Here is a 14,427-nt window from a genome sequence, read left to right as displayed (position 1 = left end):
CTATGGGGAGTGTATTATGGTATATGGAGGACTATGGGCTGTGCATTTAACTTTATGGAGGACTATGGAGAGTGCATTATATTATATGGAAGTCTATGGGGAGTTCATTATTCTTTATGGAGGACTATGGCGAAGTGCATTATACTATATGGAGGACTATGGAGAGTGCATTATACTATATGGAGGACTATGGGGAGTGCATTATACTATATGGAGGACTATGGGAAGTTCATTATAACATATGGAGGACTATGGGATGCATTAAACCATATGGAGGACTATGGGATGCATTATACTATATGGAGGACTATGGGGGTGCATTATACAATATGGATGACTATGGGGAGTGCATTATACTACATGGAGGACTATGGGAAATGCATTATTCTATATGGAGGACTATGGGGAGTGCAATATACTATATGGAGGACTATGGGGTGCATTATACTAAATGAAGGACTATGGGCTGTGTATTATACTATATGGAGGACTATGGGAAGTGTATTATACTATATGGAGGACTACGGAGAGTGCACTATACTATATGGAGGACTATGGGGAGTGCATTATGCTATATGAAGAACTATGGGAAGTGCATTATACCATAAGGAGGACTATGGGATGAATTATACCATATGAAGGACTATGGGGCTGCATTATACAATATAGAGGACTATGGGATGCATTATACTAAATGAGGACTATGGGGGTGCATTTTACAATATGGAGGACTATGGGGAGTGCATTATACTATATGGAGGACTATGGGGAGTGCATTATTCTATATGGAGGACTATAGGGAGTGCATTATACTATATGGATGAATATGGGGAGTGATTTATACTATATGGAGGACTATGAGGAGTGCATTATACTATATGGAGGACTATGGGGAGTATATTATACTATATGGAGGACTATGGGGTGCATTATTCTATATGGAGGACTATGGGTTGTGCATTATACTATATGGAGGACTATGGAGAGTGCATTATACTATTTTTTGGACTATGGGGAGTGCATTATTCTATATGAATGACTATGGGAAAGTGCATTATACTATATGGAGGACTATGGAGAGTGCATTATACGATATGAAGGACAATGGAGAGTGCATTATACTATATGGAGGACTATAGGGGTGCATTATACAATATGGAGGACTATGAAGAGTGCATTATACTATGTGGAGGACTATGGGGAGTGCATTATTCTATATGGAGGACTATGGAGAGTGCATTATACTACATGAAGGACTTTGGGGAGTGCATTATACCATATTGAGGACTATTGGATGCATTATACTACAAGGAGAACTATGGGGGTGCATTATTCAAAATGTTGGACTATGGGGAGTGCATTATACTATATGGAGGACTATGGGGAGTGCATTATTCTATATGGAGAACTATCGGGAGTGCATTATACTGTATGGAGTATAATGCGGAGTGCAGTATACTGTATGGAGGATTATGGGGAGTGCATTATACTGTATGGTGGACTATGAGGCACATTATACTATACGGAGGACTATGGGGAGTGAATTGTACTCTAAGATGAACTATGGGGCACATTATGCTATATGGAGGACTATGGGGAGTGCATTATACTATAAGGAGGACTATGGGATGCATTATATTATATGGAGGACCATTGGGAGTGTATTATACTATATGAAGGACTATGCGGACTGCAGTATACTATATGGAAGACTATGGGGAGTGCATTTTACTATACAGAGGACTATGGTATGCATTATACCATATGGAGGACTATGGGATGCATTCTACTATATGGATGACTAAGGAATGCATTATATTATATGGAGGACTATGGGGAGTGCATTATGCTACATGGAGGACTATGGGATGCATTATACTATATGGAAAACTATGGGGATTGCATTATGCTATATGGAGGACTATGGGATGCATTATACTATATGGAAGACTATGGAATGGATAATATTATATGGAGGACTATGGGGAGTTCATTATACTGTATGGAGGACTATTGAGAGTGCATTATACTATATGAAGGACTGTGGGATGCATTATACAACATGGAGGACTATGGGATGCATTAAACTATATGGAGGACTATGGGGAGTGCATTATACTATATGGAGGAGTATGGGGAGAACATATACTATATGGAGGACTATGGTATTCATTATACTATATGGAGGACTATAGGGAGTGCATTATACTATATGGAGGACTATGGGATGCATTATGTTTTATGGAGGACTATGGGGAGTGCATTATTCTATATGGAGGAGTATGGGGAGAGCATATACTATATGGAGGACTATGGGATTCATTATACTATATGGAGGACTATAGGGAGTGCCTTATACTATATGGAGGACTATGGGATGCATTATGTTTTATGGAGGACTATGGGGAGTGCATTATACTATATGGAGGAGTATGGAGAGAGCATATACTATATGGAGGACTATAGGATTCATTATACTATATGGAGGACTATAGGGAGTGCATTATACTATATGGAGGACTATGGGATGCATTATGTTTTATGGAGGACTATGGGGAGTGCATTATTCTATATGGAGGAATATGGGGGTGCATTATACTATATGGAGGAATATGGGGAGTTTATTATACCATATTGTGGACTATGGGGAGTGCATTATACTATATGGTGGACTATGGGGAGTGCATTATACTATATAGAGGACTATGGGGAGTGAATTATACTATATGGAGGACTATGGGGGTCCATTATACTATATGGAGGACTATGGCGAGAGCATTATACTATATGGAGAACTATGGAGAGTGCATTATACTATATGGAGGACTACGGGGAGTACATTATACTATATGGAGGACTATGGGGAGTGCATTGTACTGTATGGAGGAGTATTGGGAGTGCATTATATTATATGAACGGCTATTGGGCACATTATACTATATGGAGTACTGTGGTGAGTGCATCATACTGTATGGAGGACTATGGGGAGTGCATTATACCATATGGAGCACTATGGGGAGTGCATTGTACTATATAGAGGACTATGGGGAGTGTATTACACTATATGGAGGACTATGGGGTGCATTGTACTGTATAGAGGACTATGGGATGCATTATACTATATGGAGGACTATGGGGAGTGCATTATACTGTATGGAGGACTATGAGGAGTGCATTATGCTATATGAAGGACTATGGGATGCGTTATACTATATGAAGGACTATGGGATGCAATATACTATATGGACGACTATGGGGAGTGCATTATACTATATGGAGGACTATGGGATGCATTAAACTATATAGAGGATTATGGGGAGTACATTATACTATATGGAGGACTATGGGATGCATTATGTTATATGGAGGACTATGGGGAGTGCATTATACTATATGGAGGACTATGGGATGCATTATATTATTTGGAGGATCATGGGAAGTTCATTATAATATATGGAGGACTATGGGGAGTGCATTATACTATATGGAGGACTATGGGATGCATTATATTATATTGAGGACTATGGGGAGTGCATTATACTTTATGTAGGACTATGGGATGCATTATATTATATGGAGGACCATGGGAAGTTCATTATACTGTATGAAGGACTATGGGGAGTGCATTATACTATATGTAGGACTACGGGATGCATTATTTTATATGAAGGACTATGAGGAGTGCATTATACTATATGGAGGACTATGTGGTACATTATACTATATGGAGGACTATGGGGAGTGCATTATGCTATATAGAGGACTATGGAGAGTGAATTATACTGTATGGAGGACAATGTGGTGCATTATACTATATGGAGGACTATGAGGAGTGCATTATACTGTTTGGAGGACTATGTCATGTATTATACTATATGAAGGTCTATGTGGTGCATTATACTATATGGAGGACTATGTGGTACATTATACTATATGGAGGACTATGGGGAGTGCATTATGCTATATAGAGGACTATGGAGAGTGAATTATACTGTATGGAGGACAATGTGGTGCATTATACTATATGGAGGACTATGAGGAGTGCATTATACTGTTTGGAGGACTATGTCATGTATTATACTATATGAAGGTCTATGTGGTGCATTATACTATATGGAGGACTATGGGGAGTGTATTATACTATATGGAGGACTATGGGGAGTGCAGTATGCTATATGGAAGACTATGGGGAGTGCATTATACTATATGGAGGACTATGGGGAGTGCATTATACTATATAGAGGACTGTGGGGAGTCTATTAAACTATACGGAGGACTATGGGATGCATTATACCATATGAAGGAATATGTGATGCATTCTATTATATGGAGGATTATGGGGAGTGCATTATACTGTATGGAGGAATATGTGGTGCATTATACTATATGGAGTACTATGGGGAGTGCATTATACTATATGGAGGACTATGGGGAGTGCATTATACCATATGGAGGACTATGGGATGCATTATGTTATATGGAGCACTATGAGGAGTGCATTTTACTATATGGAGGACTATGGGGGTGCATTACACTATATGGAGGACTATGACGAGAGCATTATACTATATGGAGGACTATGGAGAGTGCATTATACTATATGGAGGACTATGGGGAGTACATTATACTACATGGAGGACTAAGGGGAATGCATTATTCTGTATGGAGAACTATGGGGAGTACATTATATTATATGGAGGGCTATGGGGCACATTATACTATATGGAGGACAAGGGAGAGTGCATTATACTGCATGGAGGACTATGGGGAGTGCATTATACTATATAGAGGACTATATGATGCATTATATTATATGAAGGACTATGGGGAGTGCATTATACAATATGAAACACTATGGGGAGTGCATTATACTATATGGAGGACTATGGGGAGTGTATTATACTATATGGAGGACTATGGGATGCATTGTACTATATAGAGGACTATGGGATGCATTATACTATATGGAGGATTATTGGGAGTGCATTATACTGTATGGAGGACTATGAGGAGTGCATTATACTATATGAAGGACTATGGGATGCATTGTACTATATGGAGGACTATGGGGATTGAATTATACTGTATGGAGGACTATGAGGAGTGCATTATACTATATGGAGGACTATATGAAGTGCACTATACTATATGGAGGACTACGGTATGTATTATACTGTATAGAGGACTATGGGGAGTACATTATACTATATGGAGGACTATGGGATGCATTATGTTATATGGAGGACTATGGGGAGTGCATCATACTATATGGAGGACTATGGGATGCATTATGTTATATGGAGCACTATGGGGAGTGCATTTTACTATATGGAGGACTATGGGGGTGCATTATACTATATGGAGGACTATGGCGAGAGCATTATACTATATGGAGGACTATGGAGAGTGCATTATACTATATGCAGGACTATGGGGAGTGCATTATACTATATGGAGGACTATGGGGAATGCATTATTCTGTATGGAGGACTATGGGGAGTACATTATATTATATGGAGGGCTATGTGGCACATTATACTATATGGAGGACAATGAGGAGTGCATTATACTGTATGGAGGACTATGGGGAGTCCATTATACTATATAGAGGACTATATGATGCATTATATTATATGAAAGACTATGGGGAGTGCATTATACAATATGAAACACTATGGGGAGTGCATTATACTATATGGAGGACTATGGGGAGTGTATTATACTATATGGAGGACTATGGAATGCATTGTACTATATAGAGGACTATGGGATGCATTATACTATATGGAGGATTATTGGGAGTGCATTATACTGTATGGAGGACTATGAGGAGTGCATTATACTATATGAAGGACTATGGGATGCATTATACTATATGGAGGACTATGGAGAGTGCATTATACTGTATGGAGCACTATGAGGAGTGCATTATACTATATGGAGGACTATATGAAGTGCACTATACTATATGGAGGACTACGGGATGTATTATACTGTATAGAGGACTATGGGGAGTACATTATACTATATGGAGGACTATGGGATGCATTATGATATATGGAGGACTATGGGGAGTGCATTTTTCTATATGGAGGACTATGGGATGCATTATATTATATGGAGGACCATGGGGAGTTCATTATAATATATGGAGGACCATGGGGAGTGCATTATACTGTATGGAGGACTATGGGAAGCATAATATTATATGGAGGACTATGGGGAGTGCATTATACTATATGGAGGACTATGGGATGCATTATATTATATGGAGGACCATGGGGAGTTCATTATACTTTATGGAGGACTATGGGGAGTGCATTAAACTATATGTAGCAGTATGGGGAGTGTATTATACTATTTGGAGGACTATGGGATGCATTATTTTATATGAAGGACTATGAGGAGTGCAATATGCTATATGGATGAGTATGTGGTCCATTATACTATAATGAGGACTATGGGGAGTGCATTATGCTATATGGATGACTCTGGGGAGTGGATTATACTGTATGGAGGACTATGTGGTGCATTATACTATATGGAGGACTATGTGGTGCATTGTGTAACGGGTCTGGGAGGCGGAACCTCTGGGCTACTATACAAGGGAGCGGTCCTTGTAAGGGAGCGGGTGGCGACCAGGCAGGCAGTCACAGCAGGTGACCGGGACAGTCTCTGGGTGTACGGGCAGGAGGTCACGGCAAGTGATCAGGGCAGTCTCTGAAAGAACGGGCTGGAGGTCACGGCAAGTGACCGGGGCAGTCTCTGGAAGAACGGGCTGGAGGTCACGGCAAGTGACCGGGGCAGTCTCTAGGTAAAGGGTAGGTACGACCTGTGATGGCTGAACCTCCAGGTAGGCTAGCAAGGCAGATGGAGGATGTGTGCTCCCAGGTGAGCAAGCGAGAGTCTCTGGAATAGCAGGTGGTCACAGCACGTGACGGCGGAGCCTCCAGGTAGGCAAGCAGGCAGGTAGCGGAGAAGCGCTCCCAGGTGAGCGGGCAAGAGTCTCTGGAATAGCTGGTGGTCCCAGCACGTGACAGCGGAACCCCCGGGCAGGCAAGCAGGCAGGTAGTGGAGAAGCGCTCCCAGGTGAGCGGGCAAGAGTCTGGAATAGCTGGTGGTCACAGCACGTGACAGCGGAGCCTCCGGGCAGGCAAGCAGGCAGGTAGCGGAGAAGCGCTCCCAGGTGAGCGGGCAAGCTGGTCCATAGACAGACTGACCGGAGTTGTAAGGCAGACCGTCGGACCTCAGGCAAGCAGGCAGGTAGCTGATGTGCGCTCCCAGGTGAGCGGGCAAGTTGGTCCTTAGACAGACTGACCGGAGTTGTAAGGCAGACCGTCGGACCTCAGGCAGGCAGTCGGGTAACAGGAAATCAGGCAGGATTAGGACAGCAAGCTGGCAGGAATCTGGCAGGTAACTGGCAGGTAACTGGCAACGGGACCTGAGGGCTGAAGCAGAGTAGAACGGTGCAACAACATTGCTCGGGCACCTCCATTTTGGAGGAGGTGCCTTATATATGGTAAAGTCCTCCGGCCATTGGCCGGGGACTCCTTAGGACGGCGCACGCGGCCCCTTTAAGAGGGAGGGAGGGCGCGCGCGCGCGCCCTAAGCACAGTGGTCGGGAAGGAGCGCGCGCTGCCAGCAGAGCGGGAGAGGGACGCCGGGCACGGAGCAGAGCGGTGAGGGGAACAGCGTCCCTGCCTAGCAGAGGGCAGGGACGCCGGCACTACAGTACCCCCCCCCTTTAGGCCCCCCCTTTTTTAGGCCAGATAGAAATTTAGCTAGGATGAGAGGGGCATGGATGTTCTCCCGGGGCTCCCACGTTCTCTCCTCAGGACCAAACCCCTTCCAATCTACCAGAAAAAAGGTCTTTCCTCTTACCCTTTTGGTGGCAAGAATGTTCTCTACCTCAAACTCGTCCTCAGCAGAAACCGGAGCAGGAGGCGTACCTGTAGACTTGGAAAAAGAGTTAAGCACCACGGGTTTGAGGAGAGATACATGGAAGGAGTTAGGGATCCGTAAGTTGGCCGGGAATTTCAATTTATAGGCCACCGGGTTGATCTGACTGATGACCTCCAGAGGACCGATGAACCGAGGCCCTAACTTGTAAGAAGGTATCTTGAGTCGAACATATTTAGATGAGAGCCAGACTTTATCTCCTGGACGAAATTGTGGAGGATCCAGGCGTTTTTTGTCAGCGTGTCTTTTCATACGCTCGGATGACAGAAGGAGTGCGGACCGGGTACTCTCCCATATGGAGGAAAATTTGCTAACGAGAGATTCCGCAGCCGGGTTGTCCACAGAGGTGGAGACAGGAAAAGGAATCCGAGGATGCTGACCAAAGACTACAAAAAACGGGGATTTGGAGGAGGATTCGCTCTCGTGATTATTATAAGAGAACTCGGCCCATGGTAGGAGATCCACCCAGTCAGAATGGTGGGCATTAACGAAGTGCCGGAGGTAACTGGTCAGGTTCTGATTGATCCGCTCCACTTGACCATTGGACTGTGGGTGGTAAGCGGAAGAGAAGTCCAGGGTGACGTCTAGTAGTTTACAAGTGGCTCTCCAGAAACGTGAGGTGAACTGTACCCCACGATCCGACACGATGTGGAGGGGCAGGCCATGAAGACGGAAGATGTGGCGGATAAAGTCTTTAGCCAGCTCGGGTGCAGACGGAAGGCCTGGCAGGGGAATAAAGTGAGCCATCTTGGAAAAGCGGTCAGCGACCACCCAAATGACCGTACAACCGGCAGAGACGGGGAGATCAGTTATAAAGTCCATTGCTATATGCTGCCAGGGGGCAGCAGGTACAGGAAGCGGAAGGAGGCGTCCGGCTGGCAGATGTCTCGGGACTTTGTTGCGGGCGCAGGACACACAGGCAGAAACAAAGTCTATTATGTCCTTGTGCAGGGTAGGCCACCAATAGTGCCGGGCAATAAGCTGGAGGGTCTTTTTCTGACCGGTGTGGCCAGCTAGTTTAGACGAATGGCCCCAGTGTAGGATCTTCTCCCGATCAGGTACTGAAACAAACGTCTTACCGGGAGGGAGACGATTTAGACTCACGGGAGCCACCTGCATTACTCTGGCGGGATCGATGATATGTTTAGGTTCTTCCTCGAGATCGGACACCAGAAAGGATCGGGACAAGGCGTCTGCTTTGACGTTTTTGTCAGCCGGGCGAAAATGAAGAACAAAATCAAAGCGAGCAAAAAACAAGGACCACCGGGCTTGGCGCGGGTTAAGTCTCTGGGCATGCTGGAGGTAAGCCAAGTTCTTGTGGTCAGTGTAAATTATTACCGGATGAAGAGCCCCTCGAGTAGGTAACGCCACTCCTCCAACGCCAGCTTGATGGCCAATAACTCTCGGTCTCCTATGGAATAGTTGCGCTCAGAAGAGGAGAAGAGTTTGGAGAAGAAGCCACAAGTTACCATTCTCCCGGAAGATGATTTTTGAGTAAGTACCGCTCCGGCTCCAGAGGAGGAGGCGTCAACTTCCAGGAAGAACTGCTTGTTGCCGTCCGGGCGATGCAGCACCGGGGCGGAAGAGAAGGCCTGTTTTAGGGAAAGAAAGGCCTCCTCTGCTTCGGGCGGCCACTCTTTGGGATTAGTACCCTTACGGGTGAGCGCGGAAATTGGGGCAGTCCGGGAAGAGAAGTGCGGGATGAAGAGGCGGTAATAGTTGGCGAAGCCCAGGAACCGTTGAATAGCCTTCAACCCCTCTGGTCGGGGCCATTTCTCGATGGCAGACAGTTTCTCAGGATCCATTTGTAGGCCGGTCTGAGAGATAATGTAGCCCAGAAACCGAAGCGAGGTCTGCTCAAAGAGGCACTTCTCATATATAGCGTAGAGATGGTTTTGCCTGAGCCTGAGCAGGACCTGACGAACATCCCTCCGGTGAGTCTGGAGATCCGGAGAGAAGACCAAGATGTCGTCCAGGTACACCACTACGCAGGAGTAGAGAAGGTCCCGGAAGATGTCATTGACCAACTCTTGAAAGACGGCAGGAGCGTTACAGAGGCCAAAGGGCATTACCAGATATTCATAGTGGCCGTCCCGGGTGTTGAATGCCGTCTTCCATTCATCCCCCTGACGGATACGAACCAGGTTGTACGCCCCACGGAGGTCCAGTTTGGTGAAGATTCTAGCCCCCCTCAGACGATCAAATAACTCCGGAATGAGCGGAAGGGGGTACTTATTCTTCACCGTGATCTGGTTAAGGCCTCTATAGTCTATACAGGGACGGAGAGAGCCGTCCTTCTTTTTGACGAAAAAGAAGCCTGCTCCCGCCGGGGAGGTAGATTTCCGGATGAATCCCCTGGCCAGATTCTCCTCAATATATTCGGACATCGACCGGGTCTCAGCAGCGGATAATGGATAAATACGCCCACGGGGAGGAGAAGTACCAGGTAACAGGTCGATAGGGCAGTCGTATGGTCTATGAGGGGGTAGTGTCTCTGCCTCCTTTTTATTAAAGACATCAGCATAAGACCAATAAGGAATCGGAAGTCCAGGTAGATTAGCTGGGGTAGGAGAAGGACGGACGGGATGAACGGGAACCAGACAGGTCTTATGACAGCCCTGTCCCCAGCGAAGGACTTCTCCGGTCTGCCAGTCAAGAACGGGTGCATGTTTCTGGAGCCAAGGTAGGCCTAGCAAGAGGGCGTGAGAGAGTCCAGGCAGAACATGGAAGGAGATACTTTCAGAATGCAGCATTCCCACCTGCAGAGTAATGGATTCGGTGATGAGTTGGATGGGGCGTGGTAAGAGCCCCCCATCCACGGCAGCAACAGACAAGGGTACAGCCAGAGGTTTGGTGGGGATGCGGTATTTCTCTACCAGGGACTGTGAAATAAGATTCCCGGCTGCTCCAGAGTCCAGTTGGGCTAGTTCGAAATAAAGGTTCTCCCCGTAGACGATTGAAACTGACAACAGCAGGGATGGAGAGGATTTATTCTTGTCTAGGTGGACCTCTCTGAGCGAACCTAGACACAGGCGTTTCCCGACCTCTCCGGGCAGGCACGGATCCGGTGCTCCTTACTGCCACAGTAGAAGCAGGTCCCCTCGGCACGGCGTAAGTCCTGACGGGTCTTGACCATCTTGGTCTGGTCGACCTGCATAGGCTCAGGAGGGTGTACCTGGTTAGAGACAGAAGGAGTGACGGGTTTCTGAAAAGTAGGAGCTAGACGTGGTAACCTCCTCTCATGGGTGACCTCTCTGGCACGCTCCTGGAACCGTAGGTCAATCCGGGTGGCAAGAGTTATTAAGTCATCGAGAGTGGTAGGAATGTCCTGACCGGCAAGTTCATCTTTAATACGGCCGGACAGACCCTCCCAGAAGACGGAAACCAGAGCGTCGTTATCCCAGGCCAGCTCCTAGGCAAGGGTACGGAACCGTATGGCATATTGGCCCACGGTGAGACTTTCCTGACGGAGGCGTAGCAACGATGATGCGGATGAGGTCTTCCGTCCGGGTTCGTCGAAGACTTTCCGGAAGGCCGTGAGAAAAGCAGGCAAGTTGGACACCAGGGGGTCTCCTCTCTCCCATAGAGGATTTAGCCAGGCCAGGGCCTCCCCGGTGAGATGGGACATGATGAATGCAATTTTGGCTCGGTCGGAGTTAAACTGGTGGGACAATAGTTCAAAGTGCAGGGTGCACTGATTTATGAAGCCCCGAGCCTGGGCTGAGTCGCCTCCGAAGCGAGGAGGTGCAGAAAGCCGAGGTCCGGGGTAGGATATCATGGTATTAGTGGACAGCGGAGCTGCCGGATTGCGAGACATGGCACTGGCGGAGGTTGTTGGTGGAACAGTCAGAGTGTCAAGGCGAATATTGACATTCCGCAGGTGACCCAGGATGGACTCCTGTTGGGACCTTTGACGGGACAGTTCATGACACAGGTCCGAGAGCGAGGGAGCTTGGGTGCCACCGGGTTCCATGGCCCGAGCAAACTGTAACGGGTCTGGGAGGCGGAACCTCTGGGCTACTATACAAGGGAGCGGTCCTTGTAAGGGAGCGGGTGGCGACCAGGCAGGCAGTCACAGCAGGTGACCGGGACAGTCTCTGGGTGTACGGGCAGGAGGTCACGGCAAGTGATCAGGGCAGTCTCTGGAAGAACGGGCTGGAGATCACGGCAAGTGACCGGGGCAGTCTCTGGAAGAACGGGCTGGAGGTCACGGCAAGTGACCGGGGCAGTCTCTAGGTAAAGGGTAGGTACGACCTGTGATGGCTGAACCTCCAGGTAGGCTAGCAAGGCAGATGGAGGATGTGTGCTCCCAGGTGAGCAAGCGAGAGTCTCTGGAATAGCAGGTGGTCACAGCACGTGACGGCGGAGCCTCCAGGTAGGCAAGCAGGCAGGTAGCGGAGAAGCGCTCCCAGGTGAGCGGGCAAGAGTCTCTGGAATAGCTGGTGGTCCCAGCACGTGACAGCGGAACCCCCGGGCAGGCAAGCAGGCAGGTAGTGGAGAAGCGCTCCCAGGTGAGCGGGCAAGAGTCTGGAATAGCTGGTGGTCACAGCACGTGACAGCGGAGCCTCCGGGCAGGCAAGCAGGCAGGTAGCGGAGAAGCGCTCCCAGGTGAGCGGGCAAGCTGGTCCATAGACAGACTGACCGGAGTTGTAAGGCAGACCGTCGGACCTCAGGCAAGCAGGCAGGTAGCTGATGTGCGCTCCCAGGTGAGCGGGCAAGTTGGTCCTTAGACAGACTGACCGCAGTTGTAAGGCAGACCGTCGGACCTCAGGCAGGCAGGCGGGTAACAGGAAATCAGGCAGGATTAGGACAGCAAGCTGGCAGGAATCTGGCAGGTAACTGGCAGGTAACTGGCAACGGGACCTGAGGGCTGAAGCAGAGTAGAACGGTGCAACAACATTGCTCGGGCACCTCCATTTTGGAGGAGGTGCCTTATATATGGTAAAGTCCTCCGGCCATTGGCCGGGGACTCCTTAGGACGGCGCGCGCGGCCCCTTTAAGAGGGAGGGAGGGCGCGCGCGCGCGCCCTAAGCCCAGTGGCCGGGAAGGAGCGCGCGCTGCCAGCAGAGCGGGAGAGGGACGCCGGGCACGGAGCAGAGCGGTGAGGGGAACAGCGTCCCTGCCTAGCAGAGGGCAGGGACGCCGGCACTACACATTGTACTATATGAAGGACTATGGTGAGTTCATTATAGTATATGGAGGACTATGGGGAGTGCATTATACTATATGGAGGACTATGGGGAGTTCATTATACTGTATGGAGGACTATGTGGTGTATTATACTATATGGAGGACTATGTAGTGCATTATACTATATGGAGGACTATGGGGAGTGTATTATACTATATGAAAGACTATGGGGAATGCAGTATTGTATATGGAAGACTAAGGGGAGTGCATTATACTATATTGAGGACTATGGGGAGTGTATTATACTATATAGAGGACTGTAGGGAGTCAATTATACTATACGGAGGACTATGGGATGCATTATACTATGTGGAGGAATATGGGATGCATACTATTATATTAAGGACTATGGGGAGTGCATTATACTATATGGATAACTATGGGGAGTGCATTATACTGTATGGAGGACTATGTGGTGCATTATACTATAAGGAGTACTATGGGGAGTGCAATATACTATATGGAGGACTATGGGGAGTGCATTATACTGTATGGAGGACTATGTGGTGCATTATACTATAAGGAGGACTATGGGGAGTGCATTATACTATATGAAGGACTATAGGGAGTGCATTATACTATATGGAGGACTATGGGGAGTGGATTATACTGTATGGAGGACTTTGTGGTGCATTATACTATATGGAGGACTATGTGGTGCATTATACTATATGGAGAACTATGGGGAGTGTATTATACTATATGGAGGACTATGGGGAGCGCAGTATGCTATATGGAAGACTATGGGGAGAATATTATACTATATAGAGGACTGTGGGGAATCCATTATACTATATGGAGGACTACGGCATGCATTATATTATATGGAGGACTATGTGGAATGCATTATGCTATATGGAGGACTATGGGATGCATTATACTATATGGAGAACTATGGGGAGCATATTATACTATATGGAGGACTATGGGATGCATTATACTATATGGAGGGATATGGGACGCATTCTATTTTATGGAGGACTATGGGAAGTGCATTATACTGTATGGAGTACTATGTGGTGCATTATCCTATATGGAAGACTATGGGGAGAATATTATACTATATAGAGGACTGTGGGGAATCCATTATACTATATGGAGGACTACGGCATGCATTATATTATATGGAGGACTATGGGGAATGCATTATGCTATATGGAGGACTATGGGATGCATTATACTATATGGAGGACTATGGGGAGTGTATTATACTATATGGAGGATTATGGGATGCATTATACTATATAGAGTACTGTGGGGAGTCCATTATACTATATG

This window comes from Phyllobates terribilis, unplaced genomic scaffold, assembly GCF_046119375.1.
Source record: "Phyllobates terribilis strain yellow unplaced genomic scaffold, ASM4611937v1 Scaffold_19__1_contigs__length_20705806, whole genome shotgun sequence".
Lineage (NCBI taxonomy): Eukaryota > Metazoa > Chordata > Amphibia > Anura > Dendrobatidae > Phyllobates > Phyllobates terribilis.
This window is presented reverse-complemented; position numbering follows the sequence as displayed.